A 20,094-nucleotide genomic window follows, 5' to 3' on the forward strand; every position below is an offset into this window, starting at 1 on the left:
GACCTAGCTCATTTTAAAGGTATTGTCCCAAGCTATTCCCCACTTAAATATTTTTCTGGGATCCGGGCCCGTCTGGCCACCACAGAGGTTCAAAGTTGCCCATTTGCGTATTTTTCATATCAATCACACATTCGGTACTCCTCGGTATATCCCTACGGCAAAGTTCCGAACCGGACCTAGCTCATTTTAAAGGTATTGTCCCAAGCTATTCCCCACTTAAATATTTTTCTGGGATCCGGGCCCGTCTGGCCACCACAGAGGTTCAAAGTTGCGCATTTGCTTATTTTTCATATCAATCACACATTCGGTACTCTTCGGTATATACCTACGGCAAAGTTCCGAACCGGACCTAGCTCATTTTAAAGGTATTGTCCAAAGCTATTCCCCACTTAAATATTTTTCTGGGATCCGGGCCCGTCTGGTCACCACAGAGGTTCAAAGTTGCCCATTTGCTTATTTTTCATATCAATCACACATTCGGTACTCTTCGGTATATCCCTACGGCAAAGTTCCGAACCGGACCTAGCTCATTTTAAAGGTATTGTCCCAAGCTATTCCCCACTTAAATATTTTTCTGGGATCCGGGCCCGTCTGGTCACCACAGAGGTTCAAAGTTGCCCATTTGCTTATTTTTCATATCAATCACACATTCGGTACTCTTCGGTATATCCCTACGGCAAAGTTCCGAACCGGACCTAGCTCATTTTAAAGGTATTGACCCAAGCTATTCCCCACTTAAATATTTTTCTGGGATCCGGGCCCGTCTGGCCACCACAGAGGTCCAAAGTTGCTCATTTACGTATTTTCATATCAATCACCCATTCGGTACTCTTCGGTATATACCTACGGCAAAGTTCCCAACCGGACCTAGCTCATTTTAAAGGTATTGTCCCAAGCTATTCCCCACTTAAATATTTTTCTGGGATCCGGGCCCGTCTGGCCACCACAGAGGTTCAAAGTTGCCCATTTGCTTATTTTTCATATCAATCACACATTCGGTACTCTTCGGTATATCCCTACGGCAAAGTTCCGAACCGGACCTAGCTCATTTTAAAGGTATTGTCCCAAGCTATTCCCCACTTAAATATTTTTCTGGGATCCGGGCCCGTCTGGCCACCACAGAGGTTCAAAGTTGCCCATTTGCGTATTTTTCATATCAATCACACATTCGGTACTCCTCGGTATATCCCTACGGCAAAGTTCCGAACCGGACCTAGCTCATTTTAAAGGTATTGTCCCAAGCTATTCCCCACTTAAATATTTTTCTGGGATCCGGGCCCGTCTGGCCACCACAGAGGTTCAAAGTTGCGCATTTGCTTATTTTTCATATCAATCACACATTCGGTACTCTTCGGTATATACCTACGGCAAAGTTCCGAACCGGACCTAGCTCATTTTAAAGGTATTGTCCAAAGCTATTCCCCACTTAAATATTTTTCTGGGATCCGGGCCCGTCTGGTCACCACAGAGGTTCAAAGTTGCCCATTTGCTTATTTTTCATATCAATCACACATTCGGTACTCTTCGGTATATCCCTACGGCAAAGTTCCGAACCGGACCTAGCTCATTTTAAAGGTATTGTCCCAAGCTATTCCCCACTTAAAAAAAATTCTGGGATCCGGGCCCGTCTGGTCACCACAGAGGTTCAAAGTTGCCCATTTGCTTATTTTTCATATCAATCACACATTCGGTACTCTTCGGTATATCCCTACGGCAAAGTTCCGAACCGGACCTAGCTCATTTTAAAGGTATTGACCCAAGCTATTCCCCACTTAAATATTTTTCTGGGATCCGGGCCCGTCTGGCCACCACAGAGGTCCAAAGTTGCTCATTTACGTATTTTCATATCAATCACCCATTCGGTACTCTTCGGTATATACCTACGGCAAAGTTCCCAACCGGACCTAGCTCATTTTAAAGGTATTGTCCCAAGCTATTCCCCACTTAAATATTTTTCTGGGATCCGGGCCCGTCTGGCCACCACAGAGGTTCAAAGTTGCCCATTTGCGTATTTTTCATATCAATCACACATTCGGTACTCCTCGGTATATCCCTACGGCAAAGTTCCGAACCGGACCTAGCTCATTTTAAAGGTATTGTCCCAAGCTATTCCCCACTTAAATATTTTTCTGGGATCCGGGCCCGTCTGGCCACCACAGAGGTTCAAAGTTGCCCATTTGCGTATTTTTCATATCAATCACACATTCGGTACTCTTCGGTATATCCCTACGGCAAAGTTCCGAACCGGACCTAGCTCATTTTAAAGGTATCGTCCAAAGCTATTCCCCACTTAAATATTTTTCTGGGATCCGGGCCCGTCTGGCCACCACAGAGGTTCAAAGTTGCCCATTTGCTTATTTTTCATATCAATCACACATTCGGTACTCTTCGGTATATACCTACGGCAAAGTTCCGAACCGGACCTAGCTATTATCAAATATCTAATAACAAACCGGCAGCTCACTTCACATACATATTTAAAACGGAATGAAATGCTTTTTAATTCAGTACAACTTCACATACATATTTAAAACGTAATGAAATGCTTTTAAATTCCGTACAAGCCGCGAAATTGTTGAATTCCGCTGTTGAATTATATTTAACTAAGATTTAGCGATTTTTGGAACGTTTGAGTCTTATGCAATTTTTTGGTTTTTAGACATATCGTCAAAATTGGCTGCTGGAAAAAAGTGGCTGCTATCTTGATTGGCCGATAAAAGTGGCTGCCAGCTTGAGTCTGGTCAAAAAATGAGCGAAATACAAATATGTAACACATAAACAAACGACAACCACTGAATTACAGGCTCCTGACTGTGGACAGTCACATACAGAATGTGGCGGGGTTAAACATGTTAGCAGGATCCCAACCCAAACAAAGATCTAGATTTGCGAAACTTTTTTCAGGAAAAATTGTATAATTTTTTTAATTCGTATGATTTTGCATTTATAGATATTTTTCACCTCAAAATTTAATTTAAGTACAAATTAACCTGTGCATCTGGAATGCTTTTAAGGCATAGCATGCCCTAGATTAATGAAATTCAAAAACGACGTAACAGTATGGCTTAAAACAAAATTGAAACTTAAACGGATTTGGCATTGCCCTTTTTTCGTTCCTGCAAATGATGATAAAATTGATTAACAGTTGAGTTTTATTTGTATGGTCCACTCAGGTACAGTTTAGTTCCTCAATTATGTCAGGATCGATTGTCCATGTCAATCAATTCCGTTCACTTTAATTATTACCTGTGGGGAAGTTCTCAAAACTCTTTCACAAATTCGTTTATTTTGGCACTGTCTTGAGGAATGAAAAAAAATGCACTGCGAAATCCTGCTATCATGAAAGTTTTCAAAACATAAAAGATGTTTGAATCCTATTTATCTAGGGCATAGTATGCCTTGATTTTTTTCCAAATACACAGGTTTGTCTGGTTTTAGAGTAAATTATGAGGTTAAAAATCAAGGTCCTCAGATAAAGGGTCATGCCACTGTTGTAGAAAAGAAAAGTTAAGATGTTTAAACATAAAAGGCGAAAATCATCATATTTGGAACATCATTTCTAAAAACAAGGGGTCCAATTATCTTTAGTAATAAAGAAGATATAGGAATATTACAACATTCTTGGACATGTTAGATGTATAGTTCTTTGGGGAAAGTTTTGAGGGGTTATTCACAAAGCTCACATTTTTCTCTATTTATTTCCTGTTTTAAGAAAGGTGAGCTAAAACAATTCTGAATCCAGATTTGCCCAATACCTTATAGAGTTCCAACTTTGAGAAGAAGAAAAATAGAGGATAGTATCGAAAAGCTTTTGCGCGAAAACATTTTTCATGTCTGGCTTCGTAACTATACTCCCCCCCCCCCCCCCCCCCCCCCAAAAAAAAAGACTAACATTAAAACTGGACTACACGATTAGTACTTATAAGTGTCTGTTTATCTTGAATGCATTTTCAGGGAGAACATTTATATTGTGCTCGCACTGAAATGTTGATAGGAAAAATATTCTAAGGCTTACAAGATTTAATGTGCTTACCTGAATTTAGAAATAGGTTATAAATCTCACTATGTTACGTGCATTAGTACGTGTTTAACCTGGCCGTACTAGAAAATGTGGCGGAATCACTATGTTACGTGCATTATCACGTGCTCAAACTGACCGTACTACAAAAAATGTGGCGGGATTGAATGCATGATTTATTCGTGCAGGAAAACAATTGACTAATGTCGGACTTAATAATAAATTACGGTTCCACTAGAAGTCAAAATATAAGACAATTCAATATGGAACGCCACAGCTGTCTTATGTGGAACTCTGATAAAAATATTAATACGTTATGTTGTTCTATTAATACTTGATGATAGTTTGTCTTTACATAATATGGTTTTGACATTACGCAATGATGTTTTGATATAACTCAATAAGACATATGCTCATTTAAACACTGTGTAAATTGTAAATAAACGGGCGCCTACCGGATGTTAAACGGACATTTCTGTTCAACGTCCGTTTGCAGTTTTGAATATGCTCAAAATTTTCCACCGGACAGAACGGTCGTCGATGGATAAAACGTACGCTAAACGGACATGCAACGGATATGGATGGACGTCTAACGGATAAGAAAGGACGTCTAACGGACATGAACGGATTGAAAACGGATCGAAAAAAAAAGTTATCCGTTATTAGCCATCTGTTCGAGCTATCTATTTAGGTGTGACCGAGGCTTAACCTCTAACAAAATCGTGTTAACTTAATATGATATCGATTGCTGGTAATCATGCATACATTATTTTTTTTAAAGCTGAATATTAAAAAAACAAAAATTATCTAGCCATTTAATCAAACAATGTAACAGTTTTATAATTTTTTAAACACAAAAAGATAAGATGAAAAAGGTCCTATATTAGATACTCACTTAAAACTAAAAAACTTTCGATTGAGAAGTGCCATACATCGAAAAATAAAAATCAGTGCAAATTAAGAATAACTTGAGGCTCAAAAGAGTCTGTGTCGCCCACCTTGATCTTAGTGCTCCATCATTGTAATCGAAAATAGAATTTATGACAAAAATCTCTGTTCTGTTGACCTTATATTAGTTATAGTTTATATACACCTTATCGCTAATCCCGGTTGACCCGGCAGCTTGAACTTTTGACGTCACACACAATCACTTTTCCATTGTGGCGTCAGACATTTTGTTTTATGACGTCAAAATTTTACGGGAATTTGTGTGATATCCAGTAATGGCTGACAAATAGCGATAAGGTGTATTGAAGATTGCAAATAAAACACCTATTTATCAGAGACCAAATGACCTAGAAGGTCATCTGTTTTGTTTCTTATACATTGAGGCCGTAAAGTAATAGGTGTTGTATGGTTTTTTTTGCAATCTTACTGCGTCTTTTTTTTTCTGTAAAACAAGTATGGACACAGACGCAAATTGTCAGTGGGGTTAAAGGTCGTTACAAATGTATTGAAAGCTAGACTGGAAATGTGTATTAACAAATTGAGTTGATGTGTACATGTCTTCATTCAAATGCATTTACTGATAAAAGGGGGGGGGCTTCAACTACCACCCCTCTCTGTGGATTAGTTGTTTGAGTGTTTGAATATGGAGTTTGTTAATAAATAGCTGCACTGTAAGCGCATGATATGTCTTGATTCCTTTTAAGCTTGTTTAAAGGTTGAACTATTTTGTTTTGTACAATTATTAGTCTATTTGTTTTCTCATTTCATTTGTTTTATATTTGTCATTTTAAGGTCTTTTATAGCTGACTGTGCTGTATGAGCTTTTGTCATTGTTGAAGGCTATTTGGGGACCTGTAGTTGTTAATCTTAGTTTTAAATTTTGGAATGTAGCTGAAGTCAACAGACTTAGACAATTCACCCAAGTTTTATAAAATGATGTGGAAGTGTTTATGTGAATAATTGAGATGGGAAATGAGGAAAGTGTCAAAGTGACAACAACCCAACCATAGAGTAGACAACAGCTGAAGGCCTCCAATGGGTTTTCAATGTAGCCAGAAACTCCTGCACTTATAGGTGTCCAAAAACTATAAAATCCCTTCTTTTTTTTAGCATATATAAAAATTCATAACACAAAAATGTATAATCTGAAATTTATTACAATCAAAAGGGACCTAAGGTCAATAGTGTAAACAATTCACCAAAGTTTAATTAAAGGTGATGGATGCATTTTTGTGTTATTGTTCAAAATTGGAAAATTGTCTCTTTTTTAAGGATAAAATCTCTCTTCATTACATGGAAATGAAAATTCGAAAATTTATAAAATCGATGTGGAGCTTATGTCAATAGATATAAACATTTCAACAAATGTTTTTGAAAGTAGGGGGAAGTGTTTTCTAGTTATTGTCTGAAGTGTGGATGATGGACTGATAGACAACAGTATACTATATTATGTTGTGTGTGAGACATTGGTATAATAAAATGGTTTCGAATGAATAATGATTAGAAACTGTTTAATGCAGTTATTGAGGGAACAACAGTGAAGAAATTCCTGAGATCAATGCGTTTGAATCCGAAGAATTCAATTTTTGTTGAAATGAAACAAAGTTCAATTTTTGACCCTTTGGATCTTAATGTAGACCAATTTGAAAAAGGGACAATCCTGTGCAATTGAATATTTCTTGCTATTGTGCAATACTGTGCAATTAAAAATTTCTTGCTATTGCACAATACTGTGCAATTGGAGATTTCTTGCTATTGTGCAATACTGTGCAATTGAACATTTCTTGCTATTGAACAATACTGTGCAATTGAAGATTTCTTGCTATTGCAGAATACTGCACAATTGAAAATTTCTTGCTATTGCACAATACTTAGTATAATAATTTTTGACCCCGATTTGGACCAACTTGAAAACTGGGCCCATTATCAAAATCTAAGTACATGTTAAGACTCACCATATCAAAGAACCCCAAGAATTTAATTTTTAATAAAATCAAGCTTATTTTAATTTTGGACCCTTTGGACTTTAATGTAGACCAATTAGAAAACAGGACCTAAAATTAAGAATTTGGACATGGTTAGATTTGGCATATCAAAGAAGCACAATACCGTAATTCATTTTTTTAATGAAATCAAACAAAGTTTAATTTTGGCCCCTTATTCCTTGGGACCAAAACTCCAAAATTAATCCAAACCTACCTTTTGTGGTCATAAACCTTTATAGATTTCTATTAACTTATACTAAAGTTATTGTTCAAAAACCAAGAAAAATGCTTATTTGGGGCCTGTTTTTGGCCCCTAAATCCTACACTGTTGGAACTAAAATTACCAAAATCTATCCCATCCCTCCTTATGTGGTCATAGACCTTATGTTAAAATATCATAGATTTCTGTTTACCAATACTTAAGTTATAGAGCAAAAACCAAAAACAATGCTAATTTGGCCCCTTATTCCTAAACTGTTGAGACCAAAATACCCCAAATCAATCCCACCCTTCCTTTCATGGTCATAAATCTTTTGTCTAAATTTCATATATTTCCATTTTACTTTTACTGAAGTTAGAGTGCGAAAACCGAATATCTTTGGATGATACCAATGTACAACCAAAAAGTTTTCAACTTTAGCGGTTGTATAAAAATGATGTCAAATCAAATTTTTAATGGGGTTTGCAACAGTAATTATTCAACTACTCATTTTAATACATCATAAAGTATTAAAGTGTAAATGTCATACAGTCATGGTGATGATGCCTCCGCTAGCATATAATGTATAAAGGTACATAAATCAAGAACTGTAAAAGTGAAGCTGCTAAAAATTGAACTTAAACCAAGTTTAGAGGTACCGGTAATAAGCATTGTATACACATTTCACTAAATTTAGTTGAGACAAACTTGAGAAATTTTTCCATTTGTGAAAGGGGATAACCCTAGAATGATAATCAAAGTGCTTGTAATCACTGAATGGCTATTAAAGACTGCTTAAATTTATCAGTTGGTAGTAAAGTGAATTTTGCATTGTATATTGTATATATAGCATTATTTTAAGTCGATTCAACTACTATTCAGGACAGAGAAAGATAATTCCAATTTTCAAAGAAGATTTCATAAAGCAATGGTTTTAGGTAATATTAATTCAACAACCATTCTGGACAAAGAAAGATAACTCCAATTTATTGTCTTGAATCTACAAAAATGTTTGTTTTTGGCCCTCAATTCCTCGACTGTTTGCCCCATAACCCACAAAATAGACCCCAAACTTCTACTTATGGTATTAAATATTATGGTACAGTTTCAGAACAATTGAAATACTTATACACAACTTTTTGTACTGACACAAGATTAATGCTTGTTTTGGGCACCTTTAGAACCCTTATTCATAAACCTTAAGGACTATATATATATAACCGCCCCAAAACAATCCCAAGCTTCCTTTTATGATTATAAATATTATGTTATAATTTAATGGCTTCCTTTTTACTTATACTGAAGTTATTATCTGGAAACCATCCGTCTTGGGAAGACGACGACAGGATACCTACATGTATTTCAACTGCAAAAATTTCTGTGGTTGTATAAAAAATTCAAATATGTACAATGAAATATAGTTTCAAAATTGATAAGCCTAGATAGGCCTTATAATTTTTTTCCCACATAGTTGAAGGACCATTTACACTCAGGACCGAGTCATAAGTAGGCAGTACAGTCTACAGATGTATTAAAACAACCTAGCATCATATTGCTAGTAGTGGGAGTAGCATTCTCGGGTAAATTTGTTCTTTTTTTTTCTAATATGTTTGGTTCAAATCAAAATAGAATGCTTTTATCTCCCCAATACTTACATTGTAAATAGAGGTGGTACTACTTTGACAAATCCTTGTACATGAGAGTTTTCTGTCAAATCTTTATTTCACAAAGAATGAATTGCATAACAATGAACTGAGCTCAAAGCAAAGTACTTTAATAATACACTTAGACAAAGAGCTAAATCCAGTGATATACTTTGTACTACAGGTCCTTCATTAACATCCATTGACCAAAACCATATCTCAACGACATTCCATACTACATGGTTGGATTCGGAAGTCCTGAAAAAGACATGATTTTTTTTAACATATTTTAAGTATATATATACACAAGTTAAAACTTTCTTGTTGTATAATCATTCCGTATCTAGCAACTATCAATTTGCTTAATGCACATATTGATATATGTTGAGTGTACCTCTGTTGGAAATAAGAACACACAAACCTCCACCTAGTTTTAGTCAATGGACAAAACATTCAAAACTATAAAATATTATACATTGTAGATCTAAGACTTGTCAGTGTCTATTTACCATTGCCACTGAATCAGTGATATATGTATTGTACACATAATTATATACATGCAAGACTAAAATTATAAAGTACATACATGTTTGTATATAAGACTAAAACTGACATTCAGTCTTTACAATATCTTCATTCCCAAAGTCATTTTCAAATCTGACTTCATGGTAAAATAAGATTCCATATCTACAACCAATTAAAAGGAAAAATCCCTCTGATAGACTAGCATTTAAATCCGATTTCTAAAATGGAAGCTAGGTCACCATGGAACTTAGAACTAAAAAAAATCAAACAATATATCTGATATATTTCAAATGCATGTACATGAAATAATATAAATCTCTAAAATTCACCATATTGTTCTCTTTTTCATCTTCTGTTAGATACTGTATATCCAGTGGCGGATCCAGAAATTTTCTTAAGTGGGGGCCCACTGAATGACCTAGGAGGGGGCTCGCTCAAGTCATGATTCAGTGATTCCCTATATAAGCAACCAAATTTTTTCTCAAAAAACAGCCCCCCCCCCCCTAAATCCGCCTCTGATATCAACCTCTAGATGTCTTTCAATTACATTCAGTTTAGTGTGGGTTGATCTTTGATTGTTGTACATGTTACAACCAGATTCCCGGCAGGGGGCAACTTTGTAAGACCGCAGAGGTTCAAGCTTAGATTTTGAAATAAGGCGGAAAATGTAACCTTTTCAATTTATAAAACAGGTTCAACATCATTTCTATACATATATAAACATATTCTAAATTGTGGACACACCTTCATTAAATATTCTTATTCAATTAGTGGAGGAGATCAAATTAAAAAGTTGCAATGGTTAAATACTCCAATCACAGTCTTTCCTGCTAAAATCTCATGTGTAGAATGTGATAAACGGTTTTTGGGTCTATATATTGTCCTTGATATTGAGGTTATTTTGACACAGCAAAATATAAAGAAAATGTAAACTATGATCTGGAAATTGACTTCGTTTTCCCAAAATAAGCCCACTTAAACTGAACTTTAAATGCAAAAGACCTCTAAATGGCTAACAGATATTGCTATATAAAAGAATAGTCCTTGATTATACATGTACATGATAGAATTCATGAAATTTACACTGATTCTGTCAGTTGAATGGACTAGAATGAGATAAGTTATATACATGATAGACATAAAGGTTTTTTCCAACAGTTGTGGTGTAAATTAAATTAGTTGTATTTTATGGATGATATATTTATGTATATACATCATTACATGTATGTAAATCATTGGCTCTTCAACCAATGATATTTTACAATATCGATTATTTGTTTATTTTTCTAATGTTGGTATTTTTCATCATACTAAAAATGTTTTAACACAACACGAGCACAAGCTTGATAGGGTGTCCTCACACAGGGTTTCCGCTGGCGGTCCTCATTTTTCCCAATTTGCGAAAAAATAATACTTGTGGCGATAAAAATTCGTCATTTGCTGAAGAATTTGGCGAAAGAAATATATAGAAAGATTTATTTTCCTCCTTCTTGTTTATTTACTTTTCTGACTTTAACTTATCAGACAATACTCGGAATTCACCTTGACGTCATTAAGATTTTGATAGAAAATCAATTATCAGCTGATTGCAATTTACTTTATTTTTCTAATGTTGGTATTTTTCAGAATACTAAAAATGTTTTAACACAACACGAGCACAAGCTTGATAGGGTGTCCTCACACAGGGTTTCCGCTGGCGGTCCCCATTTTCCCAATTTGCGAAAAAATAATACTTGTGATGATAAAAATTCGTCATTTGCTGAAGAATTTGGCGAAAGAAATATATAGAAAGATTTATTTTCCTCCTTCTTGTTTATTTACTTTTTTCGAGTTTCTCTGACTTTAACTTATCAGACAATACTCGGAATTCACCTTGACGTCATTAAGATTTTGACAGAAAATCAATTATCAGCTGATAGCAATTTACAGCTATCGACAACCAAGGACTAATTAATAAAGGTGTTGATTGAATTGTTTGACAAAATGATATGGTTGAATGGCTTCCACTAAATGTCACATACAGGAGTTATTTACCACTTTTCGACTCACGTGTTTGAAGAACTCTTTTGACGTCTCCTCTCCATGTAAAGATAGTTTAGAAAAGAAAGCTGTTGTTGTGACAATAAATGTTAAAGGGCAAGAAAAATCTACGATTTAAAACTTGAATTATCCTTTGACTTTGATGTAAGTAATTGATCAGGGAGACTACTATAAATGCATTCTGGCGTCACAATTTCAAATGACATAGGATAACATATGATCTGTCCATATACATGTATGAGGGTAGAAATGGGGGTATCTTATTGAAGTATTCTTGCCAAATGAAGATTAAACAGTAATTCTTAGACATGACCATAAAAGAGGGGGATAGGACCTTTATCGGGACTCCGGGATCGGGTGTTTTTAAGCTCGGGATTATACCCCCTCATAAAATGTACACTTTTTTCAAGACGATTAAAAAATCAGCTGAATTTGACAAATCACACTATTTGTTTTCCAAAAATAACCGTAATTGGATGGGGGTTCTGTGTATTCACATTATTTGAACAACTCTCCTTGGGCCGAGAAAAAAAAGATCTGTGTTTCAGGTAACCTGACCGACCCTGTGTTTTAGCCCCGACCCTAACTTTTTTATTGGATCTTTCAAAAAAAAAAAAATAATAATTATCAACTGACCCTGTTTTTGACACAGGCTTCTGATAAATGACATAATATTTTTTCTCTCTTGCTTCCTCTTGCATAGAAAGCCAGTAAAACATTTTTTTAATGTCAAAAGGTATTCCAAATAGGTTAAAATCTAAGAAATTTGCACAGCAGGTGCTTCAAAAACATTGCAAATGGCCCAAGACCACAATTAATGACCCCGCTGAATGTAGTTCCTTTTAATTAGAGTGTATTTTTCCTTAATTTTTTTTCTTTCCCTTCCCCACTCATTTCTTAAGATTTTATTCCGTTGAAATGAAAGATGAGAGGTAAAAAAAAATTTTGGATGTTGTATTTAAACTCATTTTGATATGGAATGAGTGATTAGGCCAAGTGCAAAAAGTTCATATTTACAGTTTTCGGAACATCTCTTGACTTGTCCATAGGGGTATGGATGTATATTGGCTAAATTTGTAAAAGTGATTGCTTCAATCTTTCTGAATATTGGATATATTTTTGGACTAGTGCTATACATAAGACACACAAAAAATTTGACAAAAGTGCATGGTGCAATTTTTTTAATGATACAAAATGTTCTAAAGAAATGATAGAGAAATTAATTGTGGTCTGTGGCCAAATGGCACACTTCCCGTTTTTGAAACTAATTATGGATCCGGACTTGGAAAAAACATGATAAATACTCAATAACTCAAATATGAAATTTTGAATCATCACCAAAAAGTATACAGATATTAAGATTAATGTAACTAAGAAGTGTTTAAAGTTTTAAGCCATTATCAAGAATTGTTTTTGAGATACGGTGTGACATGTGAAAAAAACACCCCCCTGTTTAAGTTACAATGTGCCGTAACTCAAAAAGTTTTAATCTTATTTTCACCAAAAAGTATACAGATCATGTGACCATCATAAGAAACAACTATATTAAGTTTCATGAAATTTGGATAAGTCGTTCTCAAGTTATGGTGCCACATGTTTACGCTGGACAGACAGACGGACACCTGACATTTGTATACCATAATACGTCCCGTCTTTGACGGACGTATAAAAAGCAGTACTAAGCGTGCATGTTACGCTAGAAACATATTCAAAGAATAAAGTTTTATAACTTCTTAATGTCATATCCAATATTTATCAAAACCTAAAGGGGAGTTACATGTATCTTACTTCCTATATTTTTTCGTGGATGTCAATACACCTAATAGCTATATATTCCATACCGGATAAATTCTAAAATTACACAACTTTTTCATCCAGTAGAAGCTATCTGGGGGCCGTTGAAACAATTCACCATGCACAATACTTTTTAATGAGACCCGTTTTAACTTATTGTAAATACTTTAAACAAAATAATTTTTTACTTCAATTTTCAATTTCGAAAAATAGTGGATCATACTCTATTAAAGTTTCTTGATGATCGCTTTCTAAAGGTTTTTCCTCCCTCAGCTCTCTAGTAAAAAAACCTTTATTTTCAGTCGCATGACCCAAACAGAAAGTTGTACATACAGTGTATGACTGTTTTTCCCAGATTGGACTAAATAGCAATAATTAAATAAAGTGTAATTTCCGGGATTGTTGAAAACTTGCATTTTCATCCCTATCTGATTTTGAGGTTTTAACAATCCAGACAGACAAATAGCAATAAGGTGTTTAGGAAAACATGACCTAAAACCTCCTTCATATAAGACAAAAAACATGGGAACTCATACTGAATGGTCAAATGTGTGCAATATGTAAATTTCAGTTAAGATGGTAAAATCACAAATCAGCCGTTACTGTAAATGGACTTTAAGTATGACTTTGGAGCAAATTTAAAGGGAAATGACGGGGAAGGGGCAAATTAGCTCTCAAGGGGAGCAAATGCTGTTTAAATTGGTAAGCGGGTTTTAAATATAGAGGGAAAGTGGAGTCATCTTTTTTGACTTTAGTTACATGTAAATATAACTTATGTAGACTTACCTTCTAATTCTATAGACTATTAAAAAAAAACCACACACAACTCGGAACTATTTCTAATTCACTTGGACTACTGATATGCAAACCTAAAAACAAAAATATCATAAAATAGTGATTGAAAGATTCATAACACTTTGAAAGGATAATTCAGACACGTGACGTGTTACACGGGGGGCATGTTTGTTTACAAATAATAATGTCACATGATCGCGCACTGACCTCGCATGCTGCATCGCCCTTACAATTCACTAATACATGTACATAACCATTTTCATGCAAACATGCAACGTGAATGTGATTGGTTATCAAATAATACAAAAATAATGCATAAACCGTTGAAGAAGAAATTATTTCATCAAATAGATTGGATTTTCACTTTCGAAACGAATAGCCTAGCATGTAGGTCGAGTTGACATTCCTGTCATCGGAGATAGTATTGAGATAAATGGGATAAAACGAACCGTCAAAAAGGTCTAGAGAAGCACATCAGTAGAACCTTAACATAAATAAGTAATACTTACCAACATTTCTCTAATTGATAACATGTAGAACTGAAATTTCACAAAAATACCGGTAAATAATTTTGTTGTGATGCTGGTAAATTGGCGCTAAATAAATATTCTTACTCCTATTGCTTCATGTAAAAAAAAATGTATAGAATTGAATTCGACTACAGTTCAGAATAAAAAACGTGCATATGCAAAAGCCAGGTAATATGTTAATGATAAAGTGTGTATAAATTTTCGTAAACGAAGTTACCCGTATACTTCACCAAGAATTACATTTGAGCGCAAAGTTCTGTATGTGTGATAGATTTGGTTGGTTTATGTAACATAATTTAGACTGGGATCCTGGCTAATCTTGATCTTACGACGCGCAGCTAGATTGGGCCGGATCCCAGGCTAATGTAACATCGTAGAACTCAAGGTAACGGATTTTTTTACGTTGCTATTAGATGATTGAGGCCATCTATTTTTATTGCGGGTTCCACATATTTAAATCGGAATTATAGAAAAAATGGAATGTTGTGAGCAGAATCAAAACAGAAATGATGAACACTGCAACATTTCCAGCAAAATATAAATAGGATGGAGGATCTGTGTATTCACATTATTTGTAAAACTCTCCTTATTCATGTGAAGCGTGTGCTTTACATCGAGGCTTATTATGCTAATCATTGACGCCACAGTACTTCAACCAATCAGACAATGTTTATTTGGGGCATTCGATCGATTTTTACTCAGATTTTGGAATATTTCAATCGAAATTATAGAAAAATGGAATGCTGCTGGTACATATAAAATAGAAAATGATGAATACTTTTAGCTAAAGATAATTTGGATGGGGGTTCTGTGTATTCACATTATTTGCACAACTCTCCTTACTGATGCCATATTTTGGAATTTCCGTGACCTAAATGGTTCGCGAAAATTAATATTTTTATATATAGTATAGTAATAAATATCTTTGTGTTTATTGTTTACTAGAACACACCCGCGAAATCGCGGGCATTTAGAGCGTGGTTGAAAGTATGTAAAGTGTTGTAGGAAGAATTTTGTAAAAGATTTACTGACTTGTGAATTTCAGGAAAAGTATCAGAAGTAATAGGTACTTGGTGACAGGAAAATGTTTTTTTTAAACCCCCTTCTTTATTTCCAAAATTCCTAAATTCCTATTTTTTTGTTTTCAATTAATTTCATTATGAACATACATGTAGTATATTATGAACATTCAAGTCATAAAAAACTTAATGACAAATGAATTTTAGAAAAGGTATCATAGCCATAGGTAATTTGGGACAGGATAATTGTTTTTCCAGCCCGGTGTCCTATAGCCATTCTTCCCCCATGCCAATTTTTCCGGGGGGAAAAACTGGATCGATCCAATATTTCCCCGCGGAAAAATTGGCATGATCCAACTTTTCCCCCTCAACGTTATAGGGGGAAAACGAGGATCAGGCCAATTTTTCCCCTTTGCGGCATGATAAGCTATTTTTTCCCCTTTATAAACTTATAACGTCGGCGACGTCAGTTAGAAATTTTTATCCTGAAAAAAGAATATTATCTTTTTTGATTAGTTTACCAAAGCTTCATCGTATTAATATAAATTGATATGTATTTATATACACCATGTATACATACACACGAAGCACATTCTGATGCAGTGATCACATCCATTCCCAATCGTGAACCCTTGGTATCATTGACCTACTGAATACAACCACTTCTGGTCAGTTTGAAGATTTTGACTTTACATGATAAATCATTTTTGTACCACAAGGTAAAAGTACCCATCAAAGGCATGGATAGAGAAAAATATTCATCGCCTTTAAGCTTTCATTCAGGAGAAGAAGTCCGATAAGTGTGAAACTTCATCAAACCTAGGGGAGATATGAACCCCCTCTCCAACCAGCATGGGAGACGTTCAGTGGAAACTTGGATCGGAAGTACATGAACTACCTCTATTATTGTGACTCGCTGTACAAGATCTACAAAAATATTCCACCTGCCCTAAAGGTGTATATATAGGGTCGACCACGATCTAGCACTTATGATACAAATATCCACCGGAGTTACACGGACCTGGTAGTAAGTAATAAAAGGCCACCGTACGGCCTCCAAAAGAAAAGAAAAACATATATAGTCGGCTATAAAATGCTCCGACCATACAAATAAGGGATCAAAACAAACAAAACTAACAGGCTTATTGATTACAAAATAATTTCCAAAAAACCCAAACTCAAACGACATGAACCAACAACAACCACTGTAACCGGTACTACATGTTCCTGGCTTTCGAATGGGCATTGGTGCATAAACAATGTGATGGCCATAAACTCAACCCTCCCCAATGAACCCAACCTAGGACAGCACACAGCAAGAAAAAAAATATCAGTTGAAATTGGCTTCACTAAAAATGTTAATACGTTGCACAATAATCACTTACATAAAAACAATAGAAACAAAACACCGAAAATAAAAGTACTCGCAGTTACTGAAACTTATTTCAAAGCTTGTGAAAATATAGACGGACTAGTGAGCATAGACAGACTGGTGAACATGTGAACAGACGGATGAATATGTAGACAGACTGGTAAACATTTGAACAGACGGTTGAATATGTAGAAAGACTGGTAAACATGTGAACAGACGGGTGAATATGTAGACAGACTTGTCGACATACAGACAGACATGCAGTTGAGAATGTATAAAGACTAGGAGACACAAAGAAAGACAGATTAGTTGAAACATAGATAGACTGATAAACCTGCAGACAGACTTTTGTTTATGTAAAAAAACTAAAAATTTGTATCTATAAACCTATTTCTAACACTGTTCGGGTTAATTTTCAGACGTGTATATATCTACAGTGATATCTATAATATAGGGGGAAAGATTGGCATGGGGGAAAAGTGACTATATGTATACGTATTGTCAATTTTCCGCGGGGGAAGAATGGCAATGATCCAAACTTTCCACGGGGGAAATATTGGCTCATGCCAGTCTTTCCCCCGGGGGAAAAACTGGCATGGGGGAAGAATGGCTATATAACACCGGCACCTCCTTTTTCCACAAAAGAAATCCTTTTTTTTGTTAGTTTTCTATTAATTTTAATGACACATGGATAATTTTAGCGCTTATCTGTATGTTATGAACATTCATAAAAGGGGGGATCGCACCGGGAGGGGTCCTGATCCCGATATCCCGGTCTTAAGAACATGAAATCCCGAGGTTCCGAATTTAATATAAATTAAATATCTCGACATCCTGAAATTCGAAAAAAAAAATCTCGGATCCCGAAATGGTCAATCCTGAAATTTCGATCTTAAAAACACCCGTTCCCGACGTCCCGAAAAAGTCCTGCTTCATTTATTACTATAAATAAAGTTTATTTTCTTTTAAATTCAATTCTCAGTTGAATACTCGATCCACAGCAGTCATTGATATATTATTCAGACCCTCTCTATTAAATAAACCCTGTGACTGCCGTGGATAGTAAACTTGAAAATGGTATCAGACAGAAAATACACTTTATTCCTAGTATATGTATTTGTTTCAAAGTATACAATAAACGCAAGCCGGAGGTCTAATCTGAATTAAAATTTCGTCTAATGACGGATATTTGACAGAAAATATACTTTATGTATATATGTCTCTGATATTATGTATGTTTAAAGTATACAGAAACGCAAACCGGAAGTCTAATCTGACTTAAAATTTCGTCCAATGACGGAAACATATCCGGACGCCTTTTTCTCGTTTTTCTCCCAAAATAACTCAATCTGGATAATCATATGAATGGATGACAAATGCGATTATGCACTGTACATATAGGACACAGAGGCATGAAGATTAATTTATTGTGGAAAGAAGAGAAGTGACACCCAAAATGAGGTCTTCTCGTTAATAGTATAGATGTGTTGGTTGATTTGTCGTATCTCGTACTGATCTATTGAATTAAGTCATTGCATCTGATGTTTAAAGTTTGTTCTTGTGTTGTGTTGTCACAAATGTACATCACTGGTCCATGCAGGCTAGAAGGGATGAGAGATCATAAACATTTTTTTTATCAACAGCATAGTGTGTGTGTGTGTGTGTGTCTAAAGGTAGGAGTTTGTTATTCAGAGGTTGCCGGTTTTATATAGTCATTCTCCCCCATGCCAAAAACTGGCATGAGCCAATGTTTCCCCCGTGGAAATTTTGGATCATTGTCATTCTTCCCTCGCGGAAATTTGAAAATACGTATACGTATAGTAGCTTCCTCATGCCAATATTTCCCCCGATAGTATAGATTTCACTATATGTATATGCAAGTCTGGAAATTAAACCGAACTGTGTTAAAATTGGATTACATACAAATGTGTTGTTCGTTTTCAATTACACAATTCTGTCTACATGTTTATCAGTCTGTCTATGGGTCAACTAGTCTGTCTTTCTGTTCACCAGTCTTTCCATGTGTCCCCAAGTCTTTCTACATTATAATTTATTAATTGTCTATAATATAAGAAGATGTGGTATGAGTGCCAATGAGACAACTCTCCATCCAAGTAACAATTTATAAAAGTAAAAACCATTATAGGTCAAGGTACGGCATAAAACACGGAGCCTTTAAGTTAGCTTACACCAAACAGCAAGATATAAATGGCCCCAAAAATTACTAGTGTTAAACCATTCAAACGGGAAAACCAACGGTCTAATCTAAATAAAAACGAGAAAAACTTATAAACCACATTAACAGACGACAACCACTGGACATCAGATTCCTGACTTAAAACAGGTGCAAATAATTGCAGGGGGATTACACGTGTTAATGGTACCAGACATTTTCCCTTTTCTGCAACAGTAGTAACACATCACAATATAGAAAGACACACTACTAGTATATAATATCAATTTGAAGGCTTAACTCATACAAAGAGTCTGTCAATATGTCCGCAAGTCTGTCTACATATTCACCAGTCTGTTTACATTTTCAGTGGCTTTGCAATACCTTTCAGTAAAAACTGCGAATACTTTTTTCTTTTATTTCGGTGCTTTGTTTTTATTTAAGTGAGTATTGTGCACCGTACCAACATTTTATTGAAGTCAATTGCAACTGATATTGTACAGTCGTTTCTTGCTGTGTGCTGTCCCGGGTTGGGTTGGAGGATGGTTGAGTTGAAGCCAGCCATACTCCTTATGTGCTAATCCAAAGCCAGAAACATGTAGTACAGTGGTTGTTGTTGGTTCATGTCGGTCATGTTTTTTTCGTAAATTATTTTGTTATAAATTTGTCCGTAAGTTTTGTTGATTTTTTCATATTTTTATAATCGGGGCATTGTATAGCCGATTATATGAGGGTTTCTCATTGTTGCTTGCCGTACGATGGGCTTTAATAACTTACAACCACGTCTTATTTGTATCATAAGTGCTAGATGGTGGTCGACGCTATGCACCTTAAGGGCAGGTTGGATTTTTTTGTAGATCTTGTACAGCTCAATCTAATGGTGGTAGTTCATGTTCTTCCACGACTTCCGTGATGGTTAGATGGTTTCATCCGTATCGGACTTCTACTCAATTTTTGTCAATGATACCAAGGGTTCACGAATGAATATGGATGTAATTACCACATCAGCATTGTGCTTCACGTGTATAATACAACATGAATATAAAGAAAATT

General features: G+C 35.3%; 1 protein-coding gene across 1 annotated transcript in view; it reads right to left on the reverse strand.

Annotated features, from left to right (window-relative positions):
- The window catches only part of LOC134712316 (uncharacterized), a 33,804-nt gene extending 29,589 nt beyond the window's left edge, over positions 1-4,215 (reverse strand). Inside the window, exon 1 of the mRNA XM_063573748.1 lies at positions 4,034-4,215. The gene's annotated coding sequence lies outside the window, so the exon portion shown is untranslated. The remainder of the gene's footprint in view (positions 1-4,033) is intronic.
- Positions 4,216-20,094: the final 15,879 nt, after the last annotated feature.

Source organism: Mytilus trossulus, chromosome 3 (genome assembly GCF_036588685.1).
Source record: "Mytilus trossulus isolate FHL-02 chromosome 3, PNRI_Mtr1.1.1.hap1, whole genome shotgun sequence".
Taxonomy (NCBI): Eukaryota; Metazoa; Mollusca; class Bivalvia; order Mytilida; family Mytilidae; genus Mytilus; species Mytilus trossulus.